This window comes from Schistocerca gregaria, chromosome 1 (genome assembly GCF_023897955.1).
Source record: "Schistocerca gregaria isolate iqSchGreg1 chromosome 1, iqSchGreg1.2, whole genome shotgun sequence".
NCBI classification, from domain to species: domain Eukaryota; kingdom Metazoa; phylum Arthropoda; class Insecta; order Orthoptera; family Acrididae; genus Schistocerca; species Schistocerca gregaria.
The window spans coordinates 1,054,789,955-1,054,810,463 of NC_064920.1; the positions used below are offsets into that span (position 1 = coordinate 1,054,789,955).

Consider the following 20,509-nt stretch of genomic DNA (forward strand, 5'->3'; position numbering starts at 1 on the left):
ATCATGATGCAGTTTGGAATTCCTGTGTGATGGTCTGGATAGATGTCTGCCTATTACACATTACGACCCTCTTCAACTGTCGGCGGTCTCTGTCAGTCAACAGACGAGGTCGGCGTGTACAATTTTGTGCCATACGTGTCCCTTCACGTTTCCACTTCATTATCACATCGGAAACAATTGATCTAGGGATGTGCTGGACCGTGGAAATCACGCCTACAGACGTATGACACAGTGGCTCCCAATCACCTGACCACGTTCGAAGTCCGTGAGTTCCGCGGAGCAGACCCATTCTGCTCTCTGACGATGTCTAATGACTACTGAGGTCTCTGATATGGAGTACCTGGCAGTATGTGGTAGAACTATGCACCTCATATGAAAAACATATGTTTTTGGCGGTGTCCCGGTACATTTCATCACATAGTGCATGTCTGACGGTTTATGCTACACATGTGAAAATGCCTACACAGTCAAAGCTATGCAATAGTGAAGACTACAAAGGAAAAGGATGTATTAAATCAAGTAACAGCAGCCAGTGGGGCAGACCGCCATTTTAAGAATTTGTTTCAGCTTAGGACGTCTTTGCAACACTATGGTCAATTAAATAACGCACTGCAAAACGCATGCATCAATATCTTGTCTTCTCATCACTGAAGAAGGTGATTCAGGTACCTATGGATTTCCTGTAGGCCCTAACCCGCAACATCTTCAAATACCACATGCGAAATTTTCATATTCTCTCGTTTACTAAGCGCAAACTATTAGTCCTACAGAAGAAATGAACAAGACCTTTTGTAGGAAATTTAATGCAGCTAAATTTTGTATTGAGATACATTTTGACTGGAGGCTGTAGTTTTTGAGTCATTCAAGAAAATCGTTCAAAAGTGACCGCCAAACGCGTTTTTCTTGAATAATTGAAAAACCGTGGCTTCCAGCGAAAACGTATCGCAATACAAAATTTTCTACGAAAAGATCCTGCGAGAGAATGTGAAAATATCGCACATGGCTCTTGAAGGCGTTGCGGATTGCATAAAATCCATAGATTGAATAATCCTGCATAACAGAAACAAATAATTGGTTGTTTGGTTGATTCTGAAGAGGGGAACAAACAGAACGGTCATCGGTTCAAATGGCTCTGAGCACTATGGGACTTAACATCGATGGTCATCAGTCCCCTAGAACTTAGAACTACTTAAACCTAACTAACCTAAGGACATCACACAACACCCAGCCATCACGAGGCACAGAAATTCCCTGATCCCGCCGGGAATCGAACCTGGGAAACGAGAACGCTACCGCACGACCACTAGATGAGGGCGGTCATCAGTCCCATCGGATTAGGGAAGAATGGGGAAGAAAGTCGACCGTGCCCTTTCAAAGGAACCATCCCGGCATTTGCGTGAAGCGATTTAGGGAAATTACGGAAAACGTAAACCAGGATGGCCAGACGCTAGTCCTCCCGAATGTGAGTGCAGTGTGCTAATCACTGCACCGCCTCGCTCGGTGTTAACAAGTGACTAAAACTCGTCATGTACTAGTCAAAACCTACACTTGGCAGATACTCTTGTGATAAAATTCTCACTCTTCACTATGAGAAGGTTCATTGTGTGTGAAGAAAGAGAAAATTTCCAATTAGGCAGTTGGATTCTCCGTTTTGTCTTGGCCAATGATACCGTCTAACAACACACAACGTTTGCTGACATTCATTTCAATGAAACATTCTGTACTTAAGCTTTAGACCATTACATTAAAGCAAATTCTTTCACTAAAAGAATAAATTTGTGGAGCTAAATTGATTTTTTGGCATTAGCAGTTGATGTTACAGTTGTTTCTTGAAAATCACATAATAGCTGTAATTGTAGTAAAAAATTAATAACAGTCCAAGCAAAACTTATCATTTCTAAAATACTGCTGGGCTGAGGACTCAAGTAAATAAAAATTAATTTATAAGGTAAGTTTTCTTATAAATTCATCTGGTACCGTTGCAGTTAATAAAAAATTATACATTACATAAGAAAGACAATGTTAAACACTCAATTACACGTCAAATTAGTTGAGATTTGTGTGAAATATTTCGTTCAGCCTTAAAATAAGTAATCCATGCAACCGTTGAAGCTGTGTGTCAAGGAACAATGTAAATTTTTATAGGGATTGTTCTGCCTATGATTGGAAGTCTGTGAAAACAAAAATTTCTGAATATCTTCGAGAAGACGGCATCGTTACCTTGTTCCTCAGTAATGGAATTTTGGTTTAGAAATTGAACATCCAAACAGCGTTTCAGTGCGTGCACATGCTTCCGTGGACGAAGAAAACTTCACAGAATTCCTTTGGGTTAGTGACCGACCCAATGGTCACTCATCTCTGCAAAATGCCCACAACGTTTGATTATTTCACATTACGACGCGGTCGCATACACAGAAGACTGAAATAATCTTTTCATGGTCAATAATCAGCAACACTCTTTCTTTTTAACTTCACTGAAAATATTTATTACATAATAAGTAATACAACTGTCTTATCAAGTTTTATTTCCTCTCACTTTGATATATCTGGATCCGCCGTAATCGGCAGCCCTTCTAAACAAATTCTGATACTATGGTAGTTGGGAAATTAAATGCTGATATTATAGTACTGAGAGAATGACGTAATTCACAAACAGCACTGTGATAGTCTAACGACAAATAGTTTTACGTGTGAAAGTCTATCCAGTTGCAGCTTACTGCTTGACTGACAAATGCGCAACACGCAGCATGACTGCTTTATTAAGCGCGCAAGCGTCATAAATCACGGAGCAAAGCATAGAGTAGATAACAGCAAGTACGTTACGAGCAACTGTGGCTCTACGCACGTGACGACGAAGCCAAATTTGTAAAGCCAATTTCTGGAGAAACTTGCTACGGCGGAGATGAGAATCTCTGAGCCTGTTTCTCGCGGATAGCGGAACCAAACGATGCAGCAAAATTAGTAAAACCAATTTCAAGAGAAACTGAGTTACGCAGATAAGCATCATCTATCCCCGTTCCTCCTTCTATGTCGGTGAAAACGCACCACGCACTAAATACTAACCCTGGCCCCTTTAACCAGAGGGGTAAGTAGAAACACTTGCATACGTACTTCTTCCAAAACAAACAGCATCTCTTGTGAAGAAAACCGTAACAGCCTTAATAAAAACTCACTTCGCCCGTCGCGCTAGTGGGCTGTATAATGTTCTCCAGCGCGCAGGAATTATACCCTTGTACACTTTTGTTCGCCTGAACCAACGCGAATATAAGTGCCTCGGTACGTATCCCTAAATACCTTCACCTATGACTTGTAATTAAACGTGGACTTAATTGGTAGTACTTTCCTTTATTCCACTACTACTAGCTCTCTTCCCGTTAGAGGACAGTACTGTTTCTACCTAGATTATGACCATTTGCAGTACATATGAAAAGATAACTTCACATTACTACGTAGGCTATAATCAGAAATAATTTTATGGAAACTGACTTCGGCCATGGAATCCCACAAACATAAATCCTTCATTGGCGGATAACATCACCGATAAAGGAGATATGACGAGGAACCGATCCCTGGACATGTTATAAACATACGGGTCTCCGCAGGGACTGGCTAATAAAATACGTTAAATGTATTGTACGTAGGCAACTGTTGTTTGCCATTGTAGTGTTTGGCTGTTGGCTGCTAACAGCGCGTAGCGTTGCGCAGTTGGAGGTGAGCCGCCAGCAGTGGTGGATGTGGGGAGAGAGATGGCGGAGTTGTGAGAACGGATGATCTGGACAGAGACAGTAAATTTGTAAGACTAATATGACTTTTAAACAATATTAAGGTAAATACATTGTTTTTTCTCTATCAAAATCTTTCATTTGCTAACTATGCCTATCAGTACTTAGTGCCTTCTGTAGTTTGAATCTTTTGTTTAGCTGGCAGTAGTGGCGCTCGCTGTACTGCAGTAACTTGAGTGACGAAGAGTTTTGTGAGGTAAGTGATTTGTGAAAGGTATAGTTTAATGTTAGTCAGGGCCATTCTTTTGTAGGGATTATTGAAAGTCAGATTCCGTTGCGCTAAAAAATATTGTGTGTCAATTTAGTGATGATCAGAATAAGTAAAGAAAGAACTGTCTGAGTACTTTCAGAGTTTAAGCACAGTCTTGTATAAATTTTCTAAGGAGACGTTTCATTACTCGCAATTGTGAATATGGACAATCATCAGTAGTATAATGGAATGACAATAAAAATTTGTTCCTCACTATGAGTCGAACCCGGATTTTCCCCTTAACCGCGAGTGGCCGCCTTAACATTAGACATTCCGTGCACGCCTCACGACCGGACCAAAACTTCCCTATGTTTTCAGCCACGTGTTAGCAACCTGACCTCTTACATCACTCCGTCTTCAGGCCGCAAGTGGCTTATCGGGACCATCCGACCGCCGTGTCATCCTCAGCTGAGGACGCGGATAGGAGGGGCGAGTGGTCAGCACACTGCTCTCCCGGTCGTTATGATGGTTTTCTGTGACCGTAGCCGCTACTATTTTTTTTTTGTCGATGCAAGGGAACGTGGATAAGGGTGTTCCATCATGTTACAGGTGGGCATGGTACACCCCAACTTTGAGGGGGGTCAAGGAAGACGGTGCGAAGATAACCGGCAAAAGTTTGTCGGTAAGATGGTTTTCGGGTGAGGGTGCTATGCGCGGTTACAACTTTGTACCAGAAGTCAAGGACTGTATGTGGACCACTTTGAAAGATGTATTCTAAAGCCTGTCCTCGAAACCAGATGAGGGTAGTGTCTGGGGGCAACAACAGGAAATCCGGGGTTACCGTCGTTGGCGGGGCACGGAGGTAAAAGCCCACGATTCGTTGGATGAGGAGCCATACGTTTTGTTTCAGGGGGCACGTGAGACGGTGGTCGTCGGTGTCTTCGAGCTCACAGTCAGGGCAGAGTGGGGAGGTGGCCAGTCCTGTGCGATAAGGTCGACTGTTAGTCGTGAATTTTCCATAGACTAAAACATACTAGAGTGCGGACACAGATGACGGTAAAAAGGGTGCATGCACACACACCGAAACCGTGCGCCAGTTAATGTCAGGATGCCGTAGCACCATGGGGTCGAAAGGGTTGGACAGCATAAACAAACTGTAATAATCTTTTGTACGGGGAGGACGGGTGACTGGAAGATCGGCCCGAACGTAGCTGAGTTCTATGAAACAATTGGCGACGTGGTACAATAATGGAGAAATAGGTGCCACATTGATCGATGGATCGAGAGAAGTTGGTCGGAGGATATCTAAGAGACTGCGTGTTAAGGACGGAACCGTCCCCTGCCAGTGCCGCAACAGAGTGTGGACAAAGAGTGAAGAAGATCGTGCCCGCACGTTGACGAGTCCGAGGCCACCTTTTGCAGGAGGCAATGTTAGAGTGTTGTAGCGGACTTTGAAAAGTGCCCTTGCTGACACGAAATATCCAAAGGCTGATTGGATGCGGCGGCCAAGGAGTAACGGCATTGGGAGGATCTGGGCGACGTGTACCAGTTTAGGGGCTACATACATGTTGGCATAGGACACACGTTGGAGTTGGTTTAAGTTACGGTGTACTTGACCGCGGACATGGTGCCGAATCGACTGCAAAAGCTGCCGATATGCCAGGGCCACTGTGCGGTGTGTGGAGCTCGTAAATTCGATACCCAAGTAACGAAGGGTGGTACTGACTTGGAATGGGCTCGGCACCATAGCCGGGAGGCCGCGCCCAATGTGCATCATAGTCGATTTACGGACATTAAGAATGCTACCAGAAAGACGTCCATACTGGTGGATCCATTGGATGGCGTCACTGAGTTCCGTGGAGGAGCAGGTGAGAAAGAGGAGATCGTCCGCATAAGCCCTACAGTGAAAGGTGTAGTCACGCAAAGTGAGGCCCTGCAGTCTAGAGGTAAGTCCAGTGATGAGGGGCTCAAGTGCAATGGCATATAGTAAAGTAGACATAGGGCATCCTTGACGTACAGAGCGGCGTATAGGAATCGGTCCTCCAAGCCTCCCATTGACTTGTACCATCGAGGCCGCGGGAAGTAGTAACCGGCGAATGGCATCGACAAAAGGTAATGGGAACCCCATACGTGTCGCCACGATGAGGAGGAATGGGTGCTATTCGGTGGAGTAGCTCCTCAATTGACATCACGAGGCTGAGTGCGTCCCAAAACGGCAACAGCGCGTGGCGGCCTGGATGGCCACCCACCCAAGTGCCGGCCACACCCGACAGTGCTTAACTTCGGTGATCTGACGAGAACCGGTGTATCCACTGCGGCAAGGCCGTCGCCCAGTACACGTACATCCAATATGTGTATTCCCGTACAAGCGAGACATTTTACTTGAAAGTCGCTTGTCCGGTGTCTGCGGATAAATACGATATTGCAGTGCCTGTTTTATTCAGAAGTACTATGCAACGTTCCTTCTGACATGCACTCCAGCGACTACAGAAGTTATAAAATACATTAAATATAGTTGCAGTTGCGATTGCATGCATATCCACCGACACCCGGCAAGCGACTTTCGAGTAAAATATCTTGCCTTACGAGAATCTATATAATGGATGTACGATTACAGATTGTCGAGACGTGGCTGGTGACAGGTGGAAGATGGGTCTGGTCGTTAGTGGTGCACGGATAGCCAAATGGTAAGGTGGCGGCTCGCGATAAGCGGGAAATCCGGGTTCGAATGACCGTCCAGCGCAAATTTTCACTGTAGTCATTCCATTATATCTACATTTACATCAACATGGATACTCTGCAAATCACATTTAAGTGTCTGGCAGAAGGTTCATCGAACCACCTTCACAATTTTCTATTATTCCAATCTCGTATAGGGCGCGGAAAGAATGAACACCTATATCTTTACGAGCTCTGGTTTCCCTTATTTAATCGTGTTGATGGTTCCTCCCTATGTAGGTCGCTGTCAACAAAATATTTTCACATTCGGAGGAGAAAGTTGGTGATTGGAATTTCGTGAGAAGATTCCGTCAAAACGAAAAAGGCCTTTCTTTTAATGATGTCCAGCACAAATCTACTGTTATTTCTCCGACACTCTCTCACATATTTCGCGATAATACAAAACGTGCTGCCCCCCTTTGAGCTTTTTCGATGCACTCCGTCAGTCCTATCTGGTAAGGATCCCACACCGCACAGCAACACTCTAAAAGAGGACGGACAAGCGTAGTGTAGACAGTCTCCTTAGTAGATCTGTTACATTTTCCAAGTGTCCTACCAAAAAACGCAGTCTTTGGTTAGCCTTCCCCACAACATTATCTATGTGCTCCTTCCAATTTAATTTGTTCTTATTTGTAATACCTAGGTATTTAATTGAATTTACGGCTTTTAGATTAGACTGATTTATCGTGTAACCGAAGTTAAACGAGTACCTTTTAGCACTCATGTGGATGACCTCACACTTATCGTTATTTAAGGTAAACTATCACTTTTCGCACCATTCAGATATCATTTCTAAATCGTTTTTCAATTTGGTTTTATATTCTGATGATTTTATTTGTCGATAAACGACAGTGTCCTCTGCAAAGCACAGAAAACAGCTACTCCTATTGTCTCCCAAATCGTTTATATAGATAAGGAACAGCAAAGGGCCTATAACGCCACCTTGAGGAACGATAGAAATCACTTCTGTTTTACTCGATGACTTTCCGATAAACGACAGTGTCCTCTGCAAAGAACAGAAAACAGCTACTCAGATTGTCTCCCAAATCGTTTATATAGATAAGGAACAGCAAAGGGCCTATAACGCCACCTTGAGGAACGATAGAAATCACTTCTGTTTTACTCGATGACTTTCCGTCAGTTATTACGAACTGTGACCTGTCCGACAGAAAATCACAAGCTGATGGTTGTCCATTTTCCAAACTGCGAATATAGTTAATGTATTTCATAACGGCTGTAGTCGCTGCAAAAAATGGCTCTCAGCACTATGCGACTTAACTTCTGAGGTCATCAGTCCTCTGGAACTCAGAACTACTTAAACCTAACTAACCTAAGGACGTCACACACATCGATGCCCAAGGCAGGATTCGAACCTGCGACCGTAGCGGTCGCGCGGTTCCAGACTGTAGCGCCTAGAACCGCTCGGCCACCCTGGCCGGCTAGTCGCTGCAGTTGCTGTTCCCTCGGACATGCATGAAAATTATTTTGGGTCTTACAATCCCAGGAAGTCCGTGCCTGTTTTATAATCCTACCTATATTTACAGAATGATATGATCTAGTACCAATCAGTTTTATTCAGCTGTATCAACTGCATTAAATTAATTGAAATAAATCGAATTACTAGTATGTCCATTGCTTTTTATCTATAATGTTCTTCACAGTATATGTCTTTAATTGTAATACTAATTGACTTGTTTTCTCTGTGTTCCACACTTTTCTTATTTGATCTCTTCTTTCAAAGAAGCCTTTCCCTAATATCTTCCCCGATCAGTCAGCTTAAATAACGATGGAAGCGTGGCTTTATCAGACGAAATACTGTCTAATGTGAACTAGAGTGGCTATTTATAGAACAACCTCTTTTACCGCTTAACTTAAGTGCACCAAAACAGTGTTTTCTACAGCGTCACGTTCTCGTTATCTGCTAATTGGAAATCGGATTCCACAGGGATAAAAGCTGTTGTTATTGGTGTCGTGATGGTTGTTATTACTACAGGCGACGAGTGCGGTCGCGAATCGTGCGGGGAAGAGTTTCGAGTAGTGGCGGAATTAGCGGCTGGCGAAAGTGGAGCAGTGGGTGAAAGCCCAGACGGTGGCTGGGATTTGGCCACCGTAAACACGCCGGGATGCGCCCGCAGCAGGTGTCAGTGCCCACGGCGCAGGCGCACACGCGGCGGCGACCGCAAAACCCCAGGAATGCCACGAGGGTTAGCTGGCCGTGGCCCCTCCCTCCTCTTGTTTCCGTCGAGCGGTCTCGGAGGGCACGTCAAGACACAGCCGCCGCGCCGTATAAAAAACAGCCCTCAGCGCTCCAAGTAGTTTCGAAGCTAGCAACGCCTACACCTTACTGTACTCTTTCATAGAAGTATTTTTCTACTTCGCCCCTCCTATCCACACACACACACACACACACACACACACACGCGCGTGCACACATGTGTGTGTGTACTCTGCAGGTGGCCGCAATGCGTGTGGCGAAGAGCCACAAGGTATGCCAATGTCATTTACCTCTTTCCCATTTTGTGCGCAAGAGTGAAGAATGTCGTCCCCCTTTGCAACAGTCTAAATTTCCGTGATGACTGTTACACAACTGGGCATTAAAATTGCTACACCAAGAAGAAATGCAGATGATAAACGGGTGTACATTGGACAAATATATTATACTAGAATTGACATGTGATTACATTGTCATGCAATTTAGGTGCATAGATCCTGAGAAATCAGTACCCAGAACAACCACCTCTGGCCGTAAAAACGGCCTTGATACTCCTGGGCATTGATTCAAACAGAGCTTGGATGGCGTGCACAGGTACAGCTGCCCATGCAGCTTCAACACGATGCCACAGTTCATCAAGATTAGTGACTGGCGTATTGTGACGAGCCATTTGCTCTGCCACCATTCACCAGACGTTTTCAGTTGGTGAGAGATCTGGAGAATGTGCTGGCCAGGGCAGGAGTCGAACGTTTTCTGTATCCAGAAAGGCCCGTACAGGACCTGCAACATGCTGTCGTGCATTATCCTGCTAAAATGTATGATTTCGCAGGGATAGAGTGAAGGCTAGAGCCACGGGCCGTAATACATCTGAAATGTAACGTCCACTGTCCAAAGTGCCGTCAATGCGGATAAGAGGTGACCGAAACGTGTAACCAGTGGCACCCCATACCACCACGCCGGGTGATACGCCAGTATGGCGATGACGAATACACGCTTCCAGTGTGCGTTCACCGCGATGTCGCAAACACGGATGCGACCATCATGATTCTGTAAAGATAACCTGGATTCATCCAAAAAAGGACGTTTTGCCATCCGTGCACCCAAGTTCGCCGTTGAGCACACCATCGCAGGCGGTCCTGTCCGTGATGCAGCGTCAAGGGTAACCGCAGCCATGGTCTCCGAGCTGATAGTCCATGCTGCTGCAACCGTCGTCGAACTGTTCGAGCAGACGGTTGCTGTCTTGACAACGTCCCCATCTGTTGACTCAGGGATCGAGACGTGGCTGCACGATCCGTTACAGCCATGCGGATAAGATGCCTGTCTTCTCGACTGCTATTGACAAGAGATCGTTGGGATCCAGCACGGCGTTCCATATTACCCTCCTGAACCCACCAATTCCACATACTGCTAACAGTCATTGGATCTCTAACAACGCGAGCCGGAATGTCACGATACGATAAACCGCAGTGGCGGTAGGCTACAATACGACCTTCATCGAAGTCAAAATCGTGATGGTACGCATTTCTGCTCCTTACACGAGACATCACAACAACGTTTCACCAGGGAACGCCAGTCAACTGCTGTTTGTGTATGAGAAATCGGTTGGCTACTTTCCTCATGTCAGCACGTTGTAGGTGTCGCCACAGGTGCCAACCTTGTGTGAATGCTCTGAAAAGCTACACAGGTGCCAACCTTGTGTGAATGCTCTGAAAAGCTAATCATTTGCATATCACACCATCGTCTTCCTTTCGGTTATATTTCGCGTCTGTAGCACGTCATCTTCGTCTTGTAGCAATTTTAATGGCCAGTAGAGTAGTTTGTTTCTTGACTGTGTAGGATGTGGGTTCTCATAATATTCTAAGTATTTTAGAGATGCATAACGTCCTCTTTCACCATCTCCCCGCAGTCTTTTGAGCACATCTGCGACTCCTACGCTGACTAAGTAAACTAGAAACGAATCGTGCCGCTCTTATTTGAACCCATTAATCCTTTTTCGTTAAAGTAACTTGCTATGAGTCTCTCTACCCAAGAAATGATCGCTTCTGGTTTTTGAATGACCTCTAACAGGCGTTGCACGTCTTTAATATTCTTCTAATAAAAATGACTATGGTATCAGGCTTCATCACGACTTCGAGATACTTTAATGTTGTGACTGATAACAGTGAATAACGGCAATCACTAAGTCGACCGATATAGGATATTACTGCCTTTTTACGCGTTTTACGTTATATTCGCTTATGTTTATAGTAGTCTGAAAATGTTACTTGTCGATAATCAGCTGTAAGACTCTCCGCATTTGGAAACAAGTTTCTGAAGGTTTCACCTCAGTGTACACAGTTAAATAGTCCGGCCTTATACTCACGCGCTGTTATGTATATAATCCTCCCTCGACTGGATGCAACCTATTGCGTTTCTGCACTCTTCCTCGCTTGTTCTTCTCAGCCTTTCCCTTATTTATCTTTCAGAAGGGATCCAAATCTACCTTTCTAGAGCCACCTTTCCTCCTCCATCATGCTAAGCTATCCAACCGTGATACTTCGCAGCTTCGTCTCATTGTATGCCTCTCAACTCGTTGTAAACTCCTCTCTCGTTTTGTAGTTACTGTGTCGTGAGTTGCAGGAACAATTCCCTAACAATGGCGTAATGTGCGTGTTTCTTACAGTAACTTCTTAATGACATGCTCGACGATGCACCATTTAGTAGTTGTATGGCCTACCTCTCGTGACGCTCGTCAAATGCGTATCAAAGGTATTTGAGTTGTTAAAGAGTTTTAAAAGTACATTGATCGTGATCAATTACTTAACAGCGTGTTGGGGCCACATTAGGTATGTAATACAGTGGCGATCCTGCGTGGTAGCTCCTTTCTGGGTTTGTGGAAGTAGGGGGCACCTTATGTTTGCGCACACGCCACGCATTTCCCTTAAATCACGGGCCGGTGGTTCGTAAGCCCAGAGCTGGCGCTGGATAACGTCCCAGGTATGTTCCTTTGGGTTCACATCAGGCGAATTTGGTGGCAAAGATGAGAGCTAGCTATCAGAATCAGCAAGTCGAGAATTCTGCTAAGACACTTCTCTCGGCTCATGTCAAAGATACTGAAACAATGAGGTGCGCAGTATAGTGCCGGTAGACACTTACTGCGTAGGAGTACTCACCACAGTGCAAGCGCATCTACCCAAGACGGACTGACGAAATACCTTGAGTATCTTACAAGAAAACATCAACAACTTGAACTCGTATTTTATGGAGGGCAAAGCGCACTGGCAAGTTGCCAACCCCAGCCATTGATCCCGCTGCAGAATAAAGGCAACATTCTGATAGAAGGCGATTATGACCTTTTGAATGAACAACCTTTAAACTTCGCGCTCTTCCGCTGTTTGAGTCTGGTAAATTCAGAAACGTGAACTATGGCGACGTCGTTACCACATTCGTCTACACTCCACCAAAGTGCCGTTATTCTTTTCTTGTGTTACATGGTGGACATCCATTGCAGAACAAAGAATGTGTATAGGACAGAACATCCACTAAAAACCACTTTTGTTGCATGGCGCGCCAAGTTCTTTACAGGTCGCGATTCGACACAAGACGCCTGTCGCACGCCCACATCTCGCAGCTGTCGTAACCAGGAGTTACGCCGTCTCGAATGGGAGACACACGAGCATCCGCGCTATAGTCCTGATCTCTCCCCTACGATTATCACGCTTTTGATCCCTTAAGAAAGGCCTTAGAGAGTCGACGATTTCTTCCGGACCATGATGTGCACAGGGCAGCTACTGACTTCATGTAACAGGACAGAGATATCTCCAGTCTCATGCTTCGGTGCAATAATTGCCTCTATGTTGACGTCGATTTACACTCCTGGAAATGGAAAACAGAACACATTGACACCGGTGTGTCAGACCCACCATACTTACTCCGGACACTGCGAGAGGGCTGTACAAGCAATGATCACACGCACGCCACAGCGGACACACCAGGAACCGCGGTGTTGGCCGTCGAATGGCGCTAGCTGCGCAGCATTTGTACACCGCCGCCGTCAGTGTCAGCCAGTTTGCCGTGGCATACGTTGCTCCATCGCAGTCTTTAACACTGGTAGGATGCCGCGACAGCGTGGACGTGAACCGTATGTGCAGTTGACGGACTTTCAGCGAGGGCGTATAGTGGGCATGCGGGAGGCCGGGTGGACGTACCGCCGAATTGCTCAACACGTGGGACGTGAGGTCTCCACAGTACATCGATGTTGTCGCCAGTGGTCGGCGGAAGGGGCACGTGCCCGTCGACCTGGGACCGGACCGCAGCGACGCACGGATGCACGCCAAGACCGTAGGATCCTACGCAGTGCCGTAGGGGACCGCACCGCCACTTCCCAGCAAATTAGGGACACTGTTGCTCCTGGGGTATCGGCGAGGACCATTCGCAACCGTCTCCATGAAGCTGGGCTACGGTCCCGCACACCGTTAGGCCGTCTTCCGCTCACGCCCCAACATCGTGCAGCCCGCCTCCAGTGGTGTCGCGACAGGCGTGAATGGAGCGACGAATGGAGACGTGTCGTCTTCAGCGATGAGATTCGCTTCTGCCTTGGTGCCAATGATGGTCGTATGCGTGTTTGGCGCCGTGCAGGTGAGCGCCACAATCAGGACTGCATACGACCGAGGCACACAGGACCAACACCCGGCATCATGATGTGGGGAGCGATCTCCTACACTGGCCGTACACCTCTGGTGATCGTCGAGGGGATACTGAATAGTGCACGGTACATCCAAACCGTCATCGAACCGATCGTTCTACCATTCCTAGACCGGCAAGGGAACTTGCTGATCCAACAGGACAATGCACGTCCGCATGTATCCCGTGCCACCCAACGTGCTCTAGAAGGTGTAAGTCAACTACCCTGGCCGGCAAGATCTCCGGATCTGTCCCCCATTGAGCATGTTTGGGACTGGATGAAGCGTCGTCTCACGCGGTCTGCACGTCCAGCACGAACGCTGGTCCAACTGAGGCGCCAGGTGGAAATGGCATGGCAAGCCGTTCCACAGGACTACATCCAGCATCTCTACGATCGTCTCCATGGGAGAATAGCAGCCTGCATTGCTGCGAAAGGTGGCTATACACTGTACTAGTGCCGACATTGTGCTTGCTCTGTTGCCTGTGTCTATGTGCCTGTGGTTCTGTCAGTGTGATCATGTGATGTATCTGATCCCAGGAATGTGTCAATAAAGTTTCCCCTTCCTGGGACAATGAATTCACGGTGTTCTTATTTCAATTTCCAGGAGTGTAGCTTGATTGGAATACCGATTCTGGATTGAACGGACTTCTAACGAGAACTGTTTGATTGCCGCGTATGTTCTAATGTGATAGAATTCCCTGAAGAATTTTGGTGAAGGAGTATTTAACATTTATTTATGTAAATGATATGCTCTCTAGTATTACCGGTAACTCTCAGATATTTCTGTGGCCTGATGACAATAACAAGGTAGTGAAGGATGTTGTGTGCAACATTGGCTTGGTTTCAAATAGTGCAGTAGATGACCGCAGTTCATGGCTTGTAGAAAATAAACTAACGTTAAATATCAGTAAGACTCAGTTTTTACAGTTTCTAACACACAATGCAACAAAACCTGACGTTTTAATTTCACTGCACGGGCATATGATTAGTGAAACTGAACAGTTCTAATTTCTAGGTGTTCAGATAATTAGTAAGCTGTCGTGGAAAGCCCACGTTCAGGTTCTTGTTCATAGACTTAATGCTGCCATTTTTACTAGTCGAAAGGTATCAGATTTGAGTGATACTTCGACACGAAAATTAGCCTACTTTGCTTGTTTTCATTCGCTTATGTCGTATGGTATTATGTTTTGGGGTAACTTTTCCCATTCTACAAGGATATTTGTGGCTCAGAATCGGGCGGTTCGGGCAATAAGTGGTGTGAGTTCACGAGCCTCTTGTCGACCTCTGTTCACGAGTCTGGGTATTTTCACATTGGCCTGTATATTCGTTACTGTCGTTTCCTGTTACCAATATTAGTTTATTTCCAAGAATAAGCAGCTTTCACTCGGTTAATACTCGGCAGAAATCGGACCTTCATCTGGATCGGACTCCCTTAACTCTTGTGCAAAAAGTTGTGCAGTATACTGCTGCATCCGTTTGCAATAAGCTGCCACTCGAATTCAAAAATCTTAGCAGTAATCCACGCCCATTCAAATCGAAACAAGAGTTTCCTCATGGGTCACTCCTTCTATTCTGTCGAGGAGTTTCTTGAAAAATTAACCTGATTCTTATTGCATTGCTGATAGCGTTTACTTAAACTTATGGACTGGCTTTTTTCAGGTATATGAACATTTATTTTTATCTGTTCTTACTTTTATGTTGTAATTTCATGTACTGACACGTTCCATGACCTTGGGGGTTTGCTCCTCAATTTGGTCCTACGGAACTCATCTCAGGTTTGTGAAGACGTCCCCTTAGAAAAATTTTTGAATTACTGTGCTGGAAAACCGCTTACGTTATTTGCTTTTCAAACAGCTGAGCAAAACTGAAAGTACTCAGACATTTCCCTCTTTACTTATTCTGGTCATCACTAAATTGACACACAATATTTTTAGCGCAACGAAATCTGACTTTCAAAAACCCTTCAAAAGAATGGCCCTGACTAACAATAACCTATACCTTTCACGAATCACTTACCTCACAAAAATCTTCGTTACTCAAACTACTGCAATACAGCGACTGCCACTACTGCCAGCTAAATAAAAGATTCCAACTACTGCCTGTCGACGAATCGCTCAGTTTTTGTGGGAAACCACAGGTTTACGAGGGGTTGGGGAGGTGAGGGTCGAAGGGAAGGCAGTGTCAGCTGCTTCTTGCAGTTAAACTTCGCGTTTACGGGTAGCCTACCGTTGGCAGCGTTTGCAGACCGATGAATATTAAAGATACAACGAAAAGGCAGGCTGTGTGAGCACGCACACCCAACATGAAAATAAAAGGTTTGTTAATAACACTGAAAGAGGAATTTTGCCAGAAATCGTACCAATGACTACAGGTGACAGTTTACATTTTGAATCTGAAGGGTTATTATTCTCAACAAACATAAAATCTACAGGAAAACTTCTGAATAATTACTTAACGTAGGTATATAGACTTCGTGATAGTGGTAAACATGCTCATTCTATTTTGGGTTCAATTTTAAAAGGGCCATAAAATAGGACTGCATTTCGTTGGTAGCCCTAGTTTTCAGTCCATGAATACAACAAACAATGTTTCATTTGGCAGGTAGACTTCCTTGGGCGCTTCATAAGATAATGCCGAGCAAGATTAAATGTTATACATTCTTTATATGTGACAGGATTCTCTGTTTATCTTTCCTTTGTCCCCTTCGATCATGCTCTATTTAAGTTAACTCACACGCTGTAAGAGCGTAAAACGTTGCTTGCGCGTTACTGCATAGTTCGGCCATCTGTTGGTAAAATTATGAAGTATTACGAAGCTTTATTGTACGAGCAACTTCGCCAGAATTCCGTACTTCATTAAAGAACTACTACATTTGAAAGCATCACGGCAAAGAGTGAAATGAATGAAGCAGTTCACGGGAATGAACGAGTTCGACCCATCTCTACCTCCAACTGCGCAATGCCACGTGCTGTTCACATCCAACTGCCCAACACTACAATATACACTCCTGGAAATGGAAAAAAGAACACACTGACACCGGTGTGTCAGACCCACCATACTTGCTCCGGACACTGCGAGAGGGCTGTACAAGCAATGATCACACGCACGGCACAGCGGACACACCAGGAACCGCGGTGTTGGCCGTCGAATGGCGCTAGCTGCGCAGCATCTGTGCACCGCCGCCGTCAGTGTCAGCCAGTTTGCCGTGGCATACGGAGCTCCATCGCAGTCTTCAACACTGGTAGCATGCCGCGACAGCGTGGACGTGAACCGTATGTGCAGTTGACGGACTTTGAGCGAGGGCGTATAGTGGGCATGCGGGAGGCCGGGTGGACGTACCGCCGAATTGCTCAACACGTGGGGCGTGAGGTCTCCACAGTACATCGATGTTGTCGCCAGTGGTCGGCGGAAGGTGCACGTGACCGTCGACCTGGGACCGGACCGCAGCGACGCACGGATGCACGCCAAGACCGTAGGATCCTACGCAGTGCCGTAGGGGACCGCACCGCCACTTCCCAGCAAATTAGGGACACTGTTGCTCCTGGGGTATCGGCGAGGACCATTCGCAACCATCTCCATGAAGCTGGGCTACGGTCCCGCACACCGTTAGGCCGTCTTCCGCTCACGCCCCAACATCGTGTAGCCCGCCTCCAGTGGTGTCGCAACAGCCGTGAAAGGAGGGACGAATGGAGACGTGTCGTCTTCAGCGATGAGAGTCGCTTCTGCCTCGGTGCCAGTGATGGTCGTATGCGTGTTTGGCGCCGTGCAGGTGAGCGCCACAATCAGGACTGCATACGACCGAGGCATACAGGGCCAACACCCGGCATCATGGTGTGGGGAGCGATCTCCTACACTGGCCGTACACCTCTGGTGATCGTCGAGGGGACACTGAATAGTGCATGGTACATCCAAACCGTCATCGAACCCATCGTTCTACCATTCCTAGACCGGCAAGGGAACTTGCTGTTCCAACAGGACAATGCACGTCCGCATGTATCCCGTGCCGCCCAACGTGCTCTAGAAGGTGTAAGTCAACTACCCTGGCCGGCAAGATCTCCGGATCTGTCCCCCATTGAGCATGTTTGGAACTGGATGAAGCGTCGTCTCACGCGGTCTGCACGTCCCGCACGAACTCTGGTCCAGCTGAGGCGCCAGGTGGAAATGGCATGGCAAGCCGTTCCATAGGACTGCATCGAGCATCTCTACGATCGTCTCCATGGGAGAATAGCAGCCTGCATTGCTGCGAAAGGTGGATATACACTGTACTAGTGCCGACATTGTGCATGCTCTGTTGCCTGTGTCTATGTGCCTGTGGTTCTGACAGAGTGATCATGTGATGTATCTGACCCCAGGAATGTGTCAATAAAATTTCCCCTTCCTGGGACATTGAATTCACGGTGTTCTTATTTCAATTTCCAGGAGTGTAGAATAATGCAACAATGACAACCAGCCACAGACTACACACAGCACAGCCAGTGATTTCCATACAGAGCGCTACGTGGCGTTGCCAACACAAAAATCTAAACAGCCTACTTACAACCTGTGTAACGCGTAAGAGCTAGCGAGCTCTCAATTGCCCCCCAGTGTTTTCACGTGCACGAGTCGGATCACGCAGGTGGCTGTGAGGAGACTAGGGGAGCAGGGATCGCCAGCTAATTGCTGTGAGAACGCACGATTATCGCCACGACTGAGGAAGTGCCACTGTCGGAATTATTACGTGCGTGCGAGAGCGCGCAGCAAGAAACGAACCCTGGCAACAAGTAGAGGACATGCGCAGAGCGTGCTGCCGGCCTAATAAATCAGCGGCTGGATACAGAGGGGGCAGGACGCAGGCCATTAGAGCAGCGGCCGGCGCCGGCCGGCTTGCACCGCACGCATCTCCAGCGCGACCGTCGCTGCCCGGCCGCGGCTCCAGCAGGAAGCGCCGCCTGACAGCTTGAAATGTGGTCTCGGCGCGAGCTGGACGGCGGCGGCGGCGCCGCGAAGACCACGGCTTCAGCACTGCACGTACCCGCGTCGCGTCGCATAGCGGCCCAACAGTACTCCTGGCGACGACAATGCAACACCACTGTGAACTGAAAACATTTATTACACACTTTTAAAACATTCTACTTGTCTCCGCAGCAATATCATTTAAAGACTTAATGTAAATTATTTAAACAGCACATTAAGACCTACAGGAAAACAACCTGGCATGTGTTACTCTGCAGAAATGTATTACGGACAGACATACAATGAAGAACCAAAGAAATAGGTTTTTTTTCCTTTATTGTCATTTTACACTTTACACAAGGTGGGCTGGCAGCGGCAACTTTACGCCGCTCTTCAGTCACAGGTAGTACTAAGAGAGAAAAACACTGAAGACACAGAAGTAACATAACATAACGGTGGATAATGAACAGTAGACTCAGTAATTAAAAAACTCGAAGCCGTTCACACTCGAAGGGAAACAAAGAAACTCTCGGCACTGCACACGAACACTGATGATGGAGATGACACACGTGAACGATGGAGCGTGGGAGGCGAAAAGGATTGGATTGGATTGTTTGGGGAAAGAGACAAGACAGCCAGGTCATCGGTCTCATCGTATTAGGGAAGGACGGGGAAGGAAGTCGGCCGTGCCCTTTCAGACGAACCATCCCGGCATTTGCCTCGAGAGATTTAGGGAAATCACAGAAAACCTAAATCAGGATGGCCGGACGCAGGATTGAACCGTTGTCCTCCCGAATGCGAGTCCAGTGTGCTAACCACTGCGCCACGGCGGCGAAAAACACTGAAGCACAAACACGACGGCACACACACACAACCGACGGCGATGATTTCCAGCGCGCTAATGTTCACGTGGCGTGTGCAAGTCCAGGGAACTGCTAAAAGGGGAAAGAAGTAGGGGATGAGGGAGAGGGGAGAGTGGAGATTCCAGTGGCAGAGGAGATGGGGGGAGGAAAAAAGGGATGGGGGCTAGAGGAAGCCTGGGGGGAGGATGGGGGAGAAAGGGAGGAGGGAGAGAAGGGAGAGAGGGTGCCCTAAGAAAAAAAACACAGCAAGTGAAAGAGGAAGAGGAGGAACAATGTTGATAGGAGGAGTAGATGGAGGGGATGAGGGCATCAGCATCATCAGGGAGGGGGAGCTGTTGGAAGCCACCTTTGGACAGGGTAAGGAGAGTGGAGAGATGGAGAGCAGGTGGGACGTGGGAATACAGGTGCGACAGCGTAGGGGGGGGGGGGGGAGATGGTAGTACAGACAAGCAGGTGAGGGGGATCAAGTTTACGGGAGGTGTAGAGGATCCGTATCCCTTTGAGGAAAAGGAGGAGGTGTGGTAATGGGATAAGGTCGTACAGGATCCGCATGGCGGAGGGGAGACAGATGCGATAGGCGAGGCAGAGTCAAAGAAACTGTTACACCTGCCTAATATAATGCAGTAGTGCTGTAATGAAGTAATGAAGGAGGGAACTGGCACCACGAATCCTGCAGGGCTGTCTACAAGGTGGTCCATTGACTGTGTCTGGGCCAGATGTCTCAAGAAATAAGCATCAAACGAAAAAACTACAAAGAACGAAATTCGTCTAGCTTGAAGGGGGAAACTAGATGGTGCTATGGTTGGCCCCCCTAGATGGCGCTGCTATAAGCCAAACGGATATCAACTGACTTTTTTAAAATACGAACCCCCATTTTTATTACATATTCGTGTAGTACGTTGTTGTTGTTGTTGTCTTCAGTCCTGAGACTGGTTTGATGCAGCTCTCCATGCTACTCTATCCTGTGCAAGCTGCTTCATCTCCCAGTACCTACTGCAACCTACATCCTTCTGAATCTGCTTAGAGTATTCATCTCTCGGTCTCCCTCTACGATTTTTACCCTCCACGCTGCCCTCCAATGCTAAATTTGTGATCCCTTGATGCCTCAAAACATGTCCTACCAACCGATCCCTTCTTCTAGTCAAGTTG

General features: G+C 46.8%; 1 protein-coding gene and 1 pseudogene across 2 annotated transcripts in view; one reads left to right on the forward strand and one right to left on the reverse strand.

Annotated features, from left to right (window-relative positions):
- LOC126281023 (ras-related and estrogen-regulated growth inhibitor-like) overlaps window positions 1–20,509 on the forward strand; it is a 557,894-nt gene that overhangs the window by 145,014 nt on the left and 392,371 nt on the right. The gene's annotated exons all lie outside the window — the stretch shown is intronic.
- On the reverse strand, window positions 6,186–6,303 carry LOC126290682 (5S ribosomal RNA; annotated as a pseudogene).